A 16901-nucleotide genomic window follows, 5' to 3' on the forward strand; every position below is an offset into this window, starting at 1 on the left:
GGGCGTCGATTTTGTGACGTCACAAAATCGAACGGCTTGATTTCAGAGAGGGTCAAACATATAAGGGGATAAAAAAAAAAACACTGGATGGATTTTTATCATTTTATGATGGTTGTGTACAGGCACTGCCAACACACATTTCAGTACAATCAACTTGTAAAAGTGCATGTACCATTATATGACCCCTTTAACATGTACACTATGTGAATCTGAATAAAAACAGTTAAGAAACCAGCAACACATGAGTCATCCATATCTCCGTTTTGCAATATACTGTAGTCAACACCCAATTATTAAATGCCTTACTACCTTAATTACAATTCCAAAGGTTTATGGCAGTGGCTAATCACTGTCCTTACCTATGACTCATTTGTGAACATGAAAATGGATACTAGCAAGGGTCTTAATCTACTCAACATTGGAACACTGATGACTCCATTACCTGCAACACCATTACTAGGCCGTGCATTAAAATGCAGCTGGTATTTATCAACAACATCGCTGCTTAACCCCATCGTCCATCTTCATTTTAGCTGTTAAGAAGTACAGTGCCATTATGCAATATGCACTTGTCCTACACATTTTACATGGAGCTAAAAGATGATGTACACACAGAAAGGCAAAATAATTAAGTAAATAAAAAAATAAAAAAAGGGGGGGGGGGGGTATTTAAATATCAATTTAGTTTTTTTTAGTATTATTACATAGCTCTGTGGAATAGTTGATTCTGACTAGGGGTGTGACGGTTAGTATATAACCGTGAGACCGACGGTTATAGTTGAACACCGTCATTAGAACTCTAGAACCGCCAAAACCGTGTTATTAAAATATTTTTTACAAACATTTTTTATCATAGAGAATGTTTAAATACTAATTAAAAACAATTGTTAACAGTGTGTGTTATTAATGGTCTACGTCGTTTCCAACTGTATTTGATTCTTTGCCAAGTAGCCTACCCCCCTGACCGACCGCCAATCATCTGAGATGGAAATAACAGCTATGATATAGTGATGTGCCATTATTATGAGATTTATGAAACAAATGAAAAACATTTTTCTAATAATAAACATTAGCAATAAACATTTGCAATCGGGAGACATGGTTTTTACCACTTAATGAAGTTTTGTTTTGTAAATCGTCAGACATGATTTTTACCACTTCATTAAGTTTTGCTTTGTAGAAAACCTTTCTTTAAAGCGAATTTCGTTTTGTACAAATTGTATCTTAATTTTAATAAATGTTTCATCAACCAATTGAATGTATTTAAGAAATAAAAAGCAAATTGCCTTTAGCAGACAATATAATAACCGTGACATGGATGCGCGGGCGCACCGCGTTCACTTGCATTGCATTGTGAACTAGAACGCATCTCATCGTAAATGAATGAAACTCAGCGTAGGCCTAATACATTAGCATTAAATATCTTTGCTGCATCCTTTCTAGAACAGACAAGGGCTTTCTTACGGCTCGCATCAGCAGAGCATTGCATCGTCCATAGACCGCAAAACAATCAGCGGATGGCGGGTGCGGCTTTGAAATCTGGTCAAAAAACGTTGGTACGGATGATGAGTTTTGTGATGCGGTTGCGGTTGAAATAATACCCCATCCGCGTATCTCTATCGATAACAACATTGAACACTACACAAATATTCTTTTTTTTTTTCTTTTTTTCTTTAGGTGATCAAGTACCTAATCAGTGTCTGTTCGTTTATTCAAACTAAATTGTCCTATAACAGATCAACTCTCTTGTTTCATACAAACGCAGCTGCTGCCATTTTGCGACTATTGTTTTGTACACTGTAAAGGACTATAAGATCACAAATGCAGTCGCGTTCAGTCGGTGTTCACTGTTTGTGTTTAAAATCTGCTGCAGTCACTGGAAACGGTCTGTAAGTGTGTTCAGTTCAGTCTTAGAATGTTTCAGCTCGTAGTTAAGTGTGTCCCCGGCTTTAAAGGTCTCTAGTTTGAACTATGCCATTGGAAGCTTTTTTTTAAGACCTATTACAATATTTAACTCAAGTCAATATTTTGTGTCTAATTATTTACTTAAGTGGTAAGTAGCTGTGTAATAAGCGGGATAACGAACATCCAGCCAGCTGTTATCGCAGAATAACCCCCTTCAATGTGATGCAAGTTCTGATCACCCTGTCAGGGTTTATTCTGCTATAACAGCCAGCTGGATGTACATTATCCCCTATTTATTTTTTATTCTATTATAGTATTTATTATATGCCAAATTAATTATATTTCCTTTTTAGTTTAAGGTTTAAGGTGATGATACACAGGGCAAGTTTTTGAGCAATGTTGCTGGGCAATCTTGCCGATCGATTGTTGCTTGGGCACTTTCCCAGTAAATTTATGTCTGAATAATTTAGATTGGTCATGGGCCCTGTGTCTCATCTGGTTGCCCGTTGACGGCAACATTGCCCAGCAACATTGCTCAAAAAGTTGCCCTGTGTATCATCACCTTTAGTCATTTTCTTGTGATTGTGTCTTTTCTCAATTTAGCTATTTATTTATTTATTTATTTATTTATTTATTTAATTTTTTTTCAGTGTTGTTTCAGTAATTTTCAGTAAACAAACTTATTTTATTCAGTTGCCAAGGCATCATTTCTAAAAAAAAAAATAATAAAAAAAAAGTTAACTTTTCCATCTAATATTTACATTTTATTTCAGATTCATTTCAATAATCCAAAATATTTTTAGTTAGTTTTAATAGTTTTAGTTAACAATAGGAACACAGGTCTGGCTTTTGCAGTGCCAGTAAATGAACATAAGTGAACTGGAATGTTTTTGGATATAGGACAGACTTAAAGGAATAGTTCACCCATAAATGAAAATTCTGTCATTAATTACCCAACCTCATGTTGTTCCAAACCCGTGAGACTTTCGTTCATCTTCGGAACATGAATATCTTTTTAATGAAATACAGCGGGGAAAATAAGTATTGAACACGTCATAATTTTTCTCAGTAAATATATTTCCAAAGGTGCTATTGACATGAAATTTTCACCAGATGTTGGTAACAACCCAAGTAAGCCATACATACAAAGAAACAAACAAAAATAAGTTCAGAAATTAAGTTATGTGTAATAATGTGAAATGACACAGGGAAAAAGTATTGAACACATGAAGAAAGGGAGGCGCAAAAAGGCATGGAAAGCCAAGACAACTGCTGAAAACTTACAGTAATTAAAAAGCAACCCAGCCCCCTGTCAGTGGAAATTAATAACAGCTGGTTCAGTCCCAAATGATGGCCTACAAAAAGGTCTCATTGCCAAGGTGTCACACAAGACACATCTCATGATGGGTAAAAGCAAAGAGCTGTCTCAAGACCTTCCCAACCTAATTGTTGCAAAACATAATGATGGCATTGGTTATAGGCGCCATTCTAAGCTTCTGAATGGTCCAGTGAGCACTTTTGGGGCCATAATACGGAAGTGAAAAGACAATAATTTCACCATAAATTTGCCTCGACCAGTGCTCCTCGCAAGATTTCTGATAGAGGAGTGAAAAGAATAATCAGAAGAGTTGTCCAAGAGCCATTGTCCATATTTCCCTCCATTAACAGCCTACGCAACTACCACTTTCAAGCCACAGAAAGGTAGTAAAGACATCATTAAAGTAACCCATGTGACTCCAGTGGTTTAACCTCAATTTTATGAAGCGACACTAGTGATTTGTTTGCACAATAAACCATTTTATTTACAAAATATTAATATCCATTGCGCGTTCACGAGAGCACCACAATGCATACGTGTTGTTTTGACACGAGAGCAGACGTTGTGTGAACACGCGTTGGGCATTTGTGGGCTAACCCTTCAACTAACCCTTTAAAAATAACTGACTCCCTATGCAGTCAAGTGCACTTATTACTAAACTAGAAACCCTATAATTCAAAAAATTTTAACAAGAAAAATGCTCAAAGAAACCATGTGAAATCCTTTTTTCTTACAAGTAACTGCAGACTTCTTTGAATTAATTGACTCTCCTTCAAGGTATATGCTGGAGTGAAATGAAATGAAAGCAACTGTTCATGCAATGTTAATACTTAACTTTCCCCCCCATGGGTACAATTAGTTACCCCTTCTACAATTAGAAGAAACAATTGCATTATTCAGACAATTTGAAAGGTTAAAACAGTTAATGACATCAGGCCCTGGGGTCACAGCCAAACAAAGGTAAAGACGATACTTGACGCCAGATATGATGTGTTTTGACTAGAAATTTATACTTCAAATCTAACAGCCTACAAATGTTAGAGCTGTGTGATGAACAACTGGCACAGGCAGGGATGTTGTGAGTATTTTGTGAATATCAAATTGGACACGGCTGTCAATTTGGATTTGTTTAAAATGTTGCCTTATATGAATGCAGATCAAGCATATCTGCCTTACATTGGCTGCTGTGTAGATGCAGTAGCTCATTTACCTACAGCAGGTGATAGGTGCGTGCCAGCGTGGAGATAAGCAATAATCGGCGGGAACAGATTGGAGAGAGCTTATTGATGTGCAGGAGGTGGTCAGACCCATCCATTTTTCATTAGGCCACTACATGAGTGACATTTTAAAGTTAAGAATTTGAGTCATTGTGAGATGTGACATTTCTTCCCTAAATCCAGAGTTCATTGGCTAGGTTCAAGCACTACAAAATGTACCCACAATGCACTGCTTCGTGCATGGATCTTTGACAGGCCTTGCAAATGTTAGAAAACTGGAAAATACTATTACTTGACATCGCCCGAGGCACTGCATATTTAAACAAATCATTCCCAGTCTGTTTCACGCAAGTAACAAGAGCTATGAATGCCTGCATGACATATTTTTAGTCGCGGATATGATTGCGCGATAGCTGTCTGTGAATGAGATTTCTGTAATATTTAAAACGCTACATTGCCTATTACTGCTAGAAAGAATTTAATCAGACTTTCCTGTTTTGAAATAAAACGACTTGAAATGAAAAGCTTTTTAAAAAATACATGAAATTGTTTTTTCCTTGCTTGAAAACAAAAGTACATTCACTACACATTTAAAAGCATTAGGTTTATGGTTCTCTCTTTAAATCAAAAGTGCCTTTGTAAATATTTATTTACTGGCTTTTCCAGGGCATGGGCAAGGTAATGTGTACACCTATCACAAAGAGAAAATTAAATGATCAATACACACAAATAAGAGAAATCTTCAGAAGAGTACTCCATCATTCTTTGTATTAACTGGGCTCAGCTGTGGACGATCTCTATTGACATGCTTAACGTTCATGTATTGGCTCTGATCTATGGACTTCTCCTGAGAGAAACAAGCTTTCTCTATCTGTGTTAGTGAAGGCGCTCTGGGTAAGAGGCCAGACTTATCTTAATGTTCTTGTGAAGCCGTAACAATGTTATCAATGCCACACAAGAAAAAAAAAAAAAAGGTGATCCTTCAGTTGGATGCTTCCAATCTTTTTTCATTTGTTCAGTTGATATCCAAGTAGTCTCTGTGTTTGCTCTGTTAAATTATGATTAGGGCAGGCCATAGCCGCCAATAAGAGGCATAATCTGACTTTGACACAGGTTAAAAAACACCAGTTCTGTCTTGTAGGTTTGACTATGGGGAGTCTTAATGCTTAAGTTCCTGCAAAGCAACTATTTATGTAATTTATATGAAACAAAATAAAATAAGTAGATAAATAAAAAAATAAAGAACTTAATTTAATGTAACTTTAAAGTTATAATAATACATTTAAATACACACATATATATATATACATATATACACATATACATACATATATACATACATACATACATACATATACATATATATATATATACATATACATATACATATACATATACATATACATATACATATACATATACATATACATATACATATACATATACATATACGTATGTATGTATGTATGTATGTATGTATGTATGTATGTATATATATGTATATATATATATATATATATATATATATATATATATATATATATATATATATATATATATACACATACATATATATACACATACATATATATACACATACATATACATATATATATACTTTTTTTTATATAAACTGAAAAAAAAAAAACAAGGGGGGGAAATAGTGGTCACCAAAACAGTGGTCTTAAATTGTATGCATAAATGTATTGTTCTCATATAGATTTGTATTGTATGGTGCCATTGTGTTTCTATATGTATTTTCTGCTTGCATATGCAAGGTCGTACTGACAATACTGGAATACATGTCATGTTAAAATCATTACTAATTTGTGAGATATCATATTAGATGTGCCATGAGGAATAACCTCAGGGCAATGCAGTTCAAAAAAAAAGAAAAAAAAAGTAATATGCTCTATACAAACTGATCTGAGGTAGGTACTATTTCTGGGGTATGTAATGACTTTAAAAGCAGAGAAAAGGGTCAAATGAAGAATCCTGTAGATTGTTCATGGCATCACAATCTACGGTGTTCACTCTGATGACAATGTTTCATAATCCATAAGATGAATAATATTAAGAATGGCTGTTCAAACAGAGGGAAATGTTAAAAAAAGGATAACTTCCAGTCATGACATTATGAAAGAGCGATTCACATCTGGTCATGATGAAGATCACAGCATTTTATTACTAATGATTATGTGACTACATTATGTGCAACATGAAACTAAATGTTACAGAGAAGTTGCATCACAGCTCTCTGTCATTCAAGAGCCTACAGTGTCTAAGCCACACCAGTTTCATGCTGAGTTTGACAGTGCATTTGCTGCAATTATTTGGCAGACAGTCTTTAGTTGGACAGAATTAAATTTACTACAAGTGATTCTTAAATCAATCTGGAAATATAAATATTACTGATCCTTAATTTTTCTGTCAATATAAGCCAAATTTCTACGTTTTAGACAGTATTAGAGAGTGAAAATCATAATACACAAAATATTTAAAGGAAAAGACAAAACACTAAATGATTGTTTCTGCCTGATTAAATATGATACCTCTTAAAGGGGAGCTATTATGCAAAATTCACTTTTACATGGTGTTTGAACATAAACTAAGTACACAAACACTAATGAAAATCCACCAACTCTTTTTTTTAATCCCCATAAATCATATGCAGTGTCTCGGAACAAGCCGTTCACAGATTCTGGGCAAAGTGACGTCACTTTGTACAGGCCCTGCCCACAACAGCTGATGAACTCAGACATATTAGGATAGACCCCGCCCTGAGGGAGTTGTACACTGTCTGCCATTTTCTCCAGGCCAGAGCAGCTGTAGTAACAAGAATGTAGCGTAAGCAACTCAGGTGTTTTGTTGTTGGATGTACAGTAAGAGTGAACATAACAGTCTTCATGTACTCCCGACATCAGAGCAGTCTCAATATCTTAGTTTTGTTTTTGAAGGGATGCACCCCCATACCTCAATTTATGTCTGCGCAAAATCATTTTACACCGGCCTGCTCTGTGAATGAGGGTCAATACAAAGGGACAATACAAAGCACAGGTTTTGCTAAAAAGTTGTTACTCAAGGATGGATCAGTACCAACTGTTCGTGATCCAGCTTAGATTCTCCGGAGCGATACTGGTCGCGGCAGTAATGAAAAGGAGAGCACGCACTTTATTACAGTTCATGAGTTGTTTTATAAAGTTTACCAGTTTATTAAACACCCCCCGAAAAGGCATAAGGTCTGTATATATTTGATTTCACATCTCCGAAAACATATAAACAAATAGTCGAATAGACACTATGTTTCTGTATAAGTCGAATATTTGAGGTCTAAAAAAACTCTTAAAACTACATTACTTAATACAACAACAGTAGTATTTGTAAAATTATGGTGGTTTGCTTGTCCGCCATGACACTCGCTGTGAGAAATGCTGCAAGCGGAGTGATAAAAATGAGTTCCGGTGGAGATACTGGTCAATGTTGCATGGCTGGAAAAGGCCCTAGGCCAATCAGATTTGAGAACCAGAACAATCTGTTGTAAAAATAGACATATTAAGAGCCTATGCCACACCAAAGTTTCATGCCGAGTTCGACAGTGAATCTGCTGCAATTATTCGGTAGACAATCTTATTTGGACAGAGAATTAAATTGAATCAAAATGAGTGATTCTAAAATACGCCCAATCCAAATTTCCACGTCTTAGCATTAGACGTGGAATCAAAATCATAAATCAAAAAACAATTAAATTATACCTTGCAAAGATTTTGGAATATTTTCAGAATTGTTGAAAGCATTGCGATAAACTGCACAAAATATTGCTTTATTTGAGCCAATTTGATCAGATTTGAATCAAATGTATTCAGATTAACTTTTTAAAAAACAAAAATATTGCTCAAAGTCAGTGTCTCTCACTGTAACTAGAACAAAGGGCATGAGAAGTTGGAAGGACATGTGGGCAAGTAAATGACGACCGAATTTTATTTTCTGATGGAACAGTCCCTTTAATGCGATCACACTCATCTAACGTCTGACAATTCTGGCACCACAAAAGTATACATGACTTCATTCCTGTTGTATCTTCTTGTCATGGACAGACTATGTACAGATAAAGAACACGTTGGGGAAGTAGAGATGGTGCTGCTTGACTGAACACATCTCCTCCAGCAGCGCTGTGTAAGCTAACTGAGATCATGTGATTCACACATTCCACTACAACTCCATCCAGCGCTTTTGCCCAGCGGAGTCATAACACAGTCTGGTACCACGAGATGGTGAATATTCCAGCAAAAAAGTGCAGAGATTGCTCCGCCAGACCACGGAGCAGGCCTTGTCACCTTGTGCAGGGTGCAGAAAGCAGAATTGGGAGGGTAAAAATGAGAAGTGACAGGATATTGATTTGCTTATCGCCACAGTGCAGACACACAGGAGTGGAGGGTGAGTGGGAGGTTGGTTATCAGTCGTCCACGTCTGATAGAAAGAGAGAAAGTGAGAGAGAGTGAGAGGAGAGAAAGAAAGAAAGATTTCTCAACTGATTGGTTTGCCTCATTTTGGACTCGACTTTCTCAGTGTGTGTAGTGCTGACAGGCGTGCACTTTTACAGTAAATGAAAGTAAGCTTTCTGATGTGATAGGATTATGCGCTTATATATAGCAGATTGAAAATAAAAGAATGCTATCGCTTCTTTTGTGGATTTGGCAGAATTGCCTGCAATTAGGTGGTTTGCACAAAAAAGTGGATGGCTTTCGAGAATATACTAAAAAAGGTACAAAAGAATATAATTTCAGCAACGAAAGAGGCCAAGTGCAGTCCATCTAGGTCAGATACACTTCATTCATCCAAACCTAATCTGCATGGTTTAAAACGCCTTTAGCCTATCGCTACTCGGATCAAACAGAAACTTGGCATAACAATGAGGCCAAGAAAAGAGACCCTGCTATCGCTCTAGGTATTTTCTGTAATCAACACGAAAAGAAAAAGAAAAAAGAAAAAAAAGTAGTAGATCAATATTTAGCCTGCCCATTGACTGCGGAACACTATCGAGCTGTTTTGCATGTGCTGTTCATGAATTCAGCCAAAACAAGCCCTGTGTCGAGAAAATGAGGAACGCAATATTACCTCCACCGGTTCTATGTAGATGAGAATGAGGTAGATTACGAATGACGGCCTGCTTAAAATGCAGCTCTATGTCAAGAGCTACAGCATGTGAATGGTGTACAACTGGAACTCATTTCCCACTCTTTTCCACATGGAGTCTCTGGGCTCCTCACGTTCATTTTCACTTCCCATTTGTTTGATAACAAATAGAGGTTCAAAGCCCAGGTGGGAAAAGACACCATTAATAAAATCTCTCCTGCATGAGACTTGGGTCGTCTCTGAAGGTGCTTGCGGTCAGGTCATGATAGATCTCGGCATTGGTATGCTACAGAAGTTCCTGGTTCTTCCCAGCACTTGTCAAAATAAAGTTGGATTTTTGTGAAAGAAAAGGAGCCCTCATCCATAAAGTGAGGTGATTATGCTGCTTAACTAATGCAGGTTGCCTTTTTCATTAGGATCATTATGATGAAAGTGCATTCATTAATGATTCTTACAAATCCCATGCTTTCTAGGGAGAAATGGACAAGTTAGCAATATATGTGAACATACTGTATATGAAAATTATTATTTTCAGAAGTGAAGCAGGCATTGAGGCTTCTTTCGTTTCTGACTGAACAATCCTATTCAGAAAATGTATTTACCTTGTTCTACAAGGATAATTTCATTCTGCCTCCAGTAGTACACATTGAAATTACCCTTCGTTGTTGAACTAAACAGAAATGGCCTGAAAGTAAAGCAAAAAATAAATAAAAAGAGCACCATTTCTTCTTCTATGCATTTGAGCAATTTAAATGTAAAAACATGCCCCTGCTGGTAGAGGTTGTAACTACAACTCGTTGTTCTAAAAAACATATTTCCTCATTGACAGACATTTAAAATTAGCTATGTATAATGACTATTTTCATCGCATTCACACTGCAGCTTAACGTGGACCAAATCTGTTTTTTTTTCTCCCCATGACACAAATCAAAACGAAACGCGTGATTTAATACTGTGTAAATGTGGAACCAATGCAACTTCAGTGTTCATATGCCTTTATACATCATTCTAACCTGAAATTGTGCTTTATTATCATTAGTGTAGCAGCGGTTCCCACAATAGGTCCATAGAACGCCTATACTATAATTTTGTAACCTCATTATTAATTGATGTGTAATTTCATGCTGGCCTTCACTGAGCATCAGTTCGCAACAATAGCTTTCATTTGTTTTGAGATATAATTAAATCTGGGCCACATTCAGTTGTGGAGTGAACATAACCTTATTAATCACAAATATTTTATTACAGCATGTTTTACCACTGCCTGATTCTTTTTTATGGTTCTTATAAGCATAAAATACATAAAATCATCTGCATCTTGGAAGTTTGTGATAAACATTGGCGCATCTCCTGTGACATAGGCACTAGCGACGATGTATAATGTCATGACATGTAACGGTGTAGTAGTGGTGTCCCATTTCTTAGGGGAATATTTTCACCCCTACGCCTTGACACTCTGTTTCAAGGGGCAAGGGTAAGGGGTAGGCGAAGGGTTAGGGGTAGGCGAAGGGGTATAAAATAGAATTGGGATTGAGCCTTAAAATAGTCCATGTGACTACAGGGGTTCAACCTTAATTTATTGAAGCGACAAGAATACTTTTTGTATTCTGATAGAGGGCTAATTTAGAAACGCTTCCAGGTTCTACGTCAGAGCGTCGGCTCATTATTGGCCGACGGCGTTCACATGAGCACCACGACACATGCATGTGATGCTGACGCAGGAGCTAGCCAATAATGAGCCGGCGTTCTGACGTAGAACCAGGAAGCGCTGCACTGTGTTTACTATGTGAACCTATGCGAGTACCTGTCATCACTGAAGAGTGCTCTATTTTGCTCACTATGAACCCCAAGTAATTCACATTACAAATCAGCAGCATTCGTTAATTTAAATATTTATATTGATACAGTATGTACACAAGGCGATCATCGACACATCTTACGCCTTTCCTGTTAATTATAGAAAATACTTTGCAAGGCATCTGAACTACAGCTGCAAAGTTTGTTCTTACAAGGTTAATCTTCAGTATCTTTGTCATTGAGACAATAGAGTTGTCAGCCTATTTAAAAAAGCCTAAATTGATCCCTTAACAATTCTGTTAATAGAAAGATCTCAGGGACACAAGGGAGAGATAGAGGGAAAAAAGAGGGCTGATTAAATCGTCTTCATTTACTTAACTTGCAGCTAATAATACAATTAGAACATCTCCAGGCAAGAGTATTGTAGGGTTAAAATGGGTGCTATGGAAAATGAGTCTCTCAGATTAATGGGAGGAAATGAAGAAACCCACACACGAGTGCTGTCCATTCCACCAATTCATCACTTCCATCCTCATTGAAGCCACTCAGTTATTACAGAGGAAGTCTTTATCATCACGCTACTTATTTCATTTCACCCTTCACAGGGGGCATTTGCTCACCGACGTGGACCTCTTCGGATCTGACTAAAAAGTCATTTGAACTGTCCCGTGCCCCCCTTTCTGCTGCCCATCCCCATTACCATAAACCCACTCAGTCATGATAACCATTAAAGCAGCATCTTATTAAAAACCTATCAATACACACGCTGCCATTGCGCTAATGGGCAAGAATTCCTCTCCGTTAGGTCCGGACTTGCGTTTCCTCTCCGGGCTAATGAGAGCCATCCCTCAGCATCTCTTTGAGCTAAATCACCTTTATTTGTATCTGCCTACTCGTACCACTGGTAATTTATAGAAGTGTGCACAATGGGAGATGCATTAGTGCTGGCCTGGGTGTGTGTGTGCATGCTTACAGGGTGATTCAGTTCTCGGACTCGTGGTGAGCTGTTAATTGTTCTTCATCTGAGCTCTGGTGATAAAAGAGGAGGAGTCGCTGATGCGACCGCTGATGAGGTTTTATTTCACTCGAGTTTATTTCCAAATCCGCGTCAAAGGGAGGACGCCCCTCCAAGAAGTTTGCCCTCTAACTCAAGGGAGGAATTGAATATTGCTCTATCCGTCTGAGCATTTTACAGCTTCTGCTCGCCAGCCGTGAGAAATGTGGGGGTGTATTTACACTGGCGTTTACAGTGCGAGACAGAAGCAAGGCTCATCCTCCATAAACTTTGCCAGGAGTCAGCAAGGCTAAATGGTGAAGTTTAAAAGATGTTCGGGATATAAACATATGTTTATAGATGAAAACAACATTAGGGTGCCAAGGGACATGTCAGAAACACGGCTAAATTGCATATTCTGCCTTAAAGGTTGGCTTATCGATTGAGTTCAACGGGTTGTGTAGGAGAAAGGTTCATATCCGTTGTTGTCACGGACACACGGGTTTCGTCATCAGGGACGACGGAGGTAAAACGTATTGCATTTTGTCTCTGTCGCTCTTGCAACATTTCTCACAAATAACTACAACTTGTCATCCTTATTATTGAGATTTTACAAAACAACAACAAAAGCACTTGTCCATGTAAGTGGTAACAGTGATAGCAAATAAGTGGAGCTCCAACTTAAACTGTCAACAATGGGCAACTAAATAGCCCTGCAATCTTAAAAGAGCCTGACAACAGCCAAAAGAAGCTATGAACAAACAAGACGTGTTGCACTTCAACTACTCAGCTTGACTGCCGCCTGAGTGTCGGACCCTGTAGATAGCGATGTATAGATCCTAGTGAGTCAATGTACGCTGTCCCCTGAGATCCTTATAATGGCCATCACAAAACAAGGCAATAATGTCTCATGCAATCATAATCACGTTCCACCTTGGGACCGCTACAAGCCGGCGGTGAGGAAAAGCTCCTGCCAAGCATGAAAACTATATAAATACACTTTGAGGACTTGTAGGGAAGGTGTAGATTTGGATCGGTGCCAGTCACATATCCAAGGCAACAAAAATCATTGGCATGCTGAGTCAGGTGCCAACACACATACATTATACATCTGCTCTGTCGATGCCGGGGCTGTGCACGCAGCATTTTAGATTATGTTTGCTCACAAACGCTTGTGGAATGCATGAAATAAATAAATAAATAAATAAATCACATGCCCTTAGGTCTAAGCAAATGCTTGAGAGGAAAATACTTTAAATAGATGCTCATTTGACATCTTAACAAAAGGAAGGTTTTGGGATGGTTAGTCCTAAAGCTAAGAGACCGTGTGGATGGAGGGGGTTGGTGGGTGTATACACTGGAGGGCAGCATTGCAGCACAGAGGCTTCAAACTATAAATTCTAAATAAGAGATAGGTGGGCCATTCGTTGGGGCTAAATTAGCCCTCTATCAGTCGGACACATTGGCGTAGCAATCCATAGATGCAGAAAAACAGGTTAAATTGACATTGTTGGGAAGATTAGAGGGATGCACTTTCCAAAAAATAAAGAAATACAAATACACTAGTTTGTCCACTCCATTGTACTCTTCTTACACAAAATGCATTTATTACTTTCATGAATGTGGAGGGAGGAGGAATTGCGCACACACACACACACATATATATGAATTGCTCTTTTAAAAAGGGCTGCAAGGCTACTTCAAATCTCTGCAGTGTAATGCACATACAGCGAAACACATTTGTATAAACCTGAGAGCTGCCATATAGATTACTAGCAGTAGACATCACAATTCCCAGACAGAGGTATAGTTCAGAATATTTTATGCCAACACATGCAGTCGTCAGTCCCTCGGCACATTTGTTAGAGATTTTATTGCTAATGTATGTAAGGCAGTTAATGCTCACAGATGAGAAAATTTCTGGGTGATGGGCTGTAAAATCCCAAATAGTGTAAAACAAGCCCCAAATGGATATTTTGGGAATGCAAACCCACTAGGCAGATCACAATGACTCCTCTGAGCCTCACTACCACCCAATAAATGTCACACAAATCATATAATATATTGCCAGAGTAAACACATGCTGCATATTAAGACACCTGCTCAAATTTACTGGACATCAGTAGCAAATTAACTTTCATATTATCATTGTCATTTACCAGTGTTGTGTGTATAAATTGCCTCACTTCATTTGCATCAGTGGGCATGAGTGTCATGCCCATTCAAATCAAGGAAAAGCACCCCCTCATATTTCCAGGTGGATTTAGACTGCAACTTACTTGTACCTTGGAAATTTAAGATGAACAATTACTGTAAGTAACAAAATTAAATAAATAAGGCATTTACATTTCAAATTAAGCTGGTCAGTCCAATCAAGCTGAACCATCTGCATATAATTTGCACAGGGTAATGTAATCCTCTTCCTATAGTTTTAGTGCTGCTATCTTGTCAAACACATTTAACACATAGAATACGGAGTGAGTGAGTGAGTGAGTGAGTGAGTTTGCCAGGACTGATGGAGGTTATGAAACATCATCATGCCTTTAAAGGAGGTCATGATGTGACATTGTTCTGAGCTGATAGCTCTGCTTAGTGCTTTCCACATCAGCCTCGGAATGACTGAATCCTCTCGTCAGGGTCTCTAACCCTCTGCGTCCCTGCTAGTGGTGTGCATTCACACCCTTTGAAGTGGCCTCACTCTGACCTAGTCACTCGGCTTGTCTCCAGATTGATCTGTCTGCACGCCCCCCCCTAAAGGTCTCAATGCTCTCTTTGTTGCTTGACTCACCAAGGTTGCACATCATGAGAGAATGACCCCTAACACCTCAAGCCTCTCTTATATTATTTCTTGGAAAAGATTGCAACAGAAATTGTTAAAAATCACACTGAATAGCCCTATAATACAGCACTTATTTCCGAGACATGAGGCAAAGCATGCCTTGTTAATTAACCTGAAATGAATCAGACATGATCACTAGAAGGATCTCAACACAAATATTCACATTAAAAAACACTAACTATAAACAGCTATTTTATATGGTCTTCATTTAATGAATTTTACCATTATTACTCATCAACACTAATTATCACTCAGTTCAACGACACCATACAGGCTCAGTGATTATATATTTAATATCATGCAGCCTTAATTCATTCACTAATTGACTAACGTGCTAGATTTGTCAATATTTATAATATCTGACATATCTGATGGTGTTCTTGAATGACAGTGAAGAAAAATTAACATACTGTAATAAAATACCTCTGGATTTATATAATCTTTTTTGTAGCCTATTTTTCCCTTGTCTTAAGAATTAGTGATAAATGTGTGTAACGTAGGACGCCTGGGAAAGCCTTCACACACAGAGACAGGGCAATGTATTCTTCTTCCTATAGTTTTAGTGCTGCTGTGTTGTCATAAACACATTTAGCAGATCTCGGGGGAGGGGGCAGGGCTAGTCTTTCACCGGCTAATTGAAAGGGATAGACAAGCTTGTTTAATAGTACTAGGGGAGGGGAGGATGCTGACATTCCTTATATTAAATTGCAGTCCAGTGAGTGATTGAGGATTCTAATCCTGTCTAATGCACTCCTTGATACTTTCCTGCTGAAATCTGTCGGCTTGAACACAGTCTCCTGCCTTGCACTTAATATCCTTTGAAAAGCTTTAAGGAATCAAGGGCAATAAATTATATCACATGAATAAAATGCTCTATGATTTAGTGGGAGGAGTGTTGCATTTATTGCTCTCTTCTCTATTATTTCATTTTGTCACATAATTAGATTTAATTATTCAGTTCCATCTCTAATCTGCGCTCCTCATTTCCCCCTAAAATTAATAATGTGGATGCTTTTCTTTCTTGCGCAATCCACATATCAGTTGTTATCTCCGAAGTGCTGGTTCTTACAGCCACAAGATAAATGGTATGTTAAACATGAAAAGAAGAGAAGTGTAAACAGGGAAGCTTTAACGCATGCACTTAATGTGCATTTACCACATAAAAGAACCAACTTAAAAGCAAAACACATTCTTTTATTAATTTGTGTATTAATATCGCAGACTACGACATAATGTGAAGATGCCCTTTGACTTAAATATGAACATGGAAATGAGACTAATTGCCGGAGACAGAGGTAAGAAATAAATAAATAAACACACAGAGAACACAAAGAACCCCTATAAATTTCCTCTTAAATCATTCAACAGAACTATAACAGCCCAAGGGGACTCTATAACAAGCTGTTTCCCTTGAAGGTTGCCATGGCCTTCAGCACTGTAGCTCTGGGGATACCCTAATATATAAAAGATAATGAGAAATTCATATACCTATGGCATCAGTCACCAGATTCGGACCAATGCACCGGTGTCACCACTTAATTCCGGGGCGGTGCCATGTTTAAAACACTAATTTAAAATCCCCACTGGATACAGGATAATTAGATCTTAATCAAGATATGTTGTTATCTATGGGAGGCGTAAGCAGGGATTCGTGAAAACGCTAGCTGTACTTGGGATTTAAGCGTAATTATATAGCCC

The sequence above is a fragment of the Abramis brama genome (assembly GCF_963993115.1).
Source record: "Abramis brama genome assembly, chromosome: 13".
Classification (NCBI taxonomy): Eukaryota; Metazoa; Chordata; class Actinopteri; order Cypriniformes; family Leuciscidae; genus Abramis; species Abramis brama.